We start from the raw sequence: 2,500 nt of genomic DNA, 5'->3' as shown, positions 1-2,500 counted from the left end.
CCCCGCCGGGGAGGAGGGGGGCGGAGCGGGACGCCGCCACGCGCACGGCGGACGCGTCGCGGCGACGCGTGGGAGGAGAGGGCGGAGGGGCGGCGGCGGGCGCGGCGGGGCCGGCGGTCGCCCCCGACCGCCGACCTTACCCGCGCGCGTCCCACCGCCTCCCGACACCCGCCCCTCCGCCGCGAGCCGCCACGGCCCGTCGGGCGGCGGACGCGGCGCCCGCCCGCCCGCCCGCCCGGGGCTCGGGGCACACGGCGCGGCGCGGCCGCGACCCAGGGGAGGGCGCGCGGCGGCGGACGACGCCGCGGCGTCCCGCGGGTCACCGCCGGGGCACGCGTCCCCGGGGCGCGGCCCCGCGCACGCGACTCGGCCTCGGCGCGAGCCACCCCGACGGGGCGAGGCCGGGGAGGGGTCACGGTCCGGGACCCGGGCGCGCCGGGGACCGGCGAGGGGCCGGCCGGACGCACCGGGACGGACCGCCGACGGGGGCGAGCGGCGACCGGACAGGCGGCCCGGACGCGGGCCCCCCGAACCCGGCGGCCCCGACCGCGCGCCGCGGGACCCGTCTCGTCCCCGCCCCGGCCACCCCGAGGCCGCGTGCGGCGCGAGGGAGCCCCCGAAGGCACCGTGGCGGCCACGGGCACCTCGGCGCGAGCTCTCGCGTCTGTCTCTCCCTCGACTCGCGGGCGGCGGCCCCCACCCCGGGACCCCGCGCGGCGCCGCCGCCGCCGACCCCCACGCGCCTCCGACGACCGGGCGCCGGGGCGCGTGGGAGGAGGGGCGGGCGCGCGGGGCGGAGGAGGGGCACCGCGTCTGCACTTAGGGGGACGGAGGGCCCGGGGCGGGCCCTGCGAGAGACCCCCAGCCGCGCACCCCGGGGCAGGCGACACCCACCCCGGGGGCGATTGATCGTCAAGCGACGCTCAGACAGGCGTAGCCCCGGGAGGAACCCGGGGCCGCAAGTGCGTTCGAAGTGTCGATGATCAATGTGTCCTGCAATTCACATTAATTCTCGCAGCTAGCTGCGTTCTTCATCGACGCACGAGCCGAGTGATCCACCGCTAAGAGTCGTACGAGTTTGAACGGCGGGGTCCCCCCGCAGGGCGGGGGAAGAGCCCGCCCCTGGCACGGCACATCCCCGGAGGGTGCCTCCGGCCGGCCAGAAAGGCACAACGAGACCAGACTCCGTGAGGCCGGAAGGTTGGACGACGGGGCGTCCGGCACGGGCCCCGCGGGGCCGTGCTCGGACACCCCACAGGCGCCCGGGGGCTCCCGCCTCGCCCGAGGACGCGGGGGCGCGCACACGCCCGCGCGCGCACGCGACGACACGACGGCCGCCGGGGACGCCCCCTCCCGACGGCCGCCGCGACGGCGGCGCGGCGCGGCACGGCGCGGCGCCCCGGCCCGGCGAGGCGGAGTCTGGGGGAGAAGGGCCAGGCCTCCCGACTCCCCGCGGGCCCGACCGCCCCGACCCAAGGCGGACGGGCGAGGCCCCCCAGGGGTCTTTAAACCTCCGCGCCGGGACGCGCTAGGTACCTGGATGGGGGGAAGCCAAAGCAACGGACGAGGCGGAGCGGGTAGTGCCGCGCGGCCACCGCCTCGACGCCGCCCGCGCCGCCCGCGGCCACCCGGGGACGGACGCAGGCCTCGGCGCTGCCCGCCCGTGACCGAACCCCACACCGCCGGGCGCCGCCGACCGACGAGCCCACCGCGCCCGCGGCCCCCTCGACGCCGGGCGTGCCCCCCTCGCGTCCGACGCACGCCACCAGACCCGACCCGACTTTCCCCCGGGGACCCTCCCCGCACCCGCGTCCCAGGCCCCTCGCCACGGAGGGCGAGGGGCTGCGGCGGGGAAGCGGGGAGCGAGCGGACAGGGCGGGGGTGGTGGGCGGACGTGGCCGGCCGGACGCGGGCGCCCGGGGCGCCGAGGGCGGGCGGAGACGCGGAGGCACCGTCGGACGGACGACGACGCCGACGGCCGGGGAACGGCCCAGGGCGGGCGACGGGAGGCGGCGGGCGGCGGGCACCCCGCGTGAGCCGAGGCTCCGAGGCCCCCGGGGGACCTGACCCCGGGGACTCCGCGGGGGCTCGCGCCGCCACGCCGCCCTTCCCGAGACGCGCCGAGGGCGCCGCCGCCCGCGAGAGCGGGGGACGGACGGCGCCGGAGACGGAGGCGCGGCGCGACAACTCCGGCCCGCCGCGCGGGAGACCGGAGGGCGCGGGGACGGACGCGCCGGGGGCGGCGGCGCGGAGGACGCGGCGGCCTCGGAACGCCGGGCGGACGGAGGCCGGAAGGGGCTCGTGGGCTCGCCGAGATCGAGCCCACTCCCTCCGGACCACCGCCGACCCGGGACCGAGGCGCGCCCGCGCCTCCCGCACCTCCGGCCGGGCGCCCGCGCCTCCCGCGCGCCCCCTCCTCCCTCTTCTCGAACCTCTCGCGACCAGCGGGCCGGCACCGCGCCGGCCCGCCCGCGCCGCGCGGGGGTGAAAAGGCTCGGCC

At 81.4% G+C, this 2,500-nt stretch overlaps 1 non-coding gene across 1 annotated transcript; it reads right to left on the bottom strand.

Annotated features, from left to right (window-relative positions):
* Positions 1-917: 917 nt before the first annotated feature.
* On the bottom strand, positions 918-1,070 carry LOC139041936 (5.8S ribosomal RNA). The gene has a single exon (XR_011497976.1). It is a non-coding gene; the product is annotated as a 5.8S ribosomal RNA (ribosomal RNA).
* Between the last annotated feature and the right edge of the window lie 1,430 nt (positions 1,071-2,500).

Source organism: Equus asinus, chromosome 24 (assembly GCF_041296235.1).
Source record: "Equus asinus isolate D_3611 breed Donkey chromosome 24, EquAss-T2T_v2, whole genome shotgun sequence".
NCBI lineage: Eukaryota > Metazoa > Chordata > Mammalia > Perissodactyla > Equidae > Equus > Equus asinus.
The sequence above is the reverse complement of the archived record's forward strand: the minus strand, read 5'-3'. Positions and strand labels throughout refer to the sequence as shown.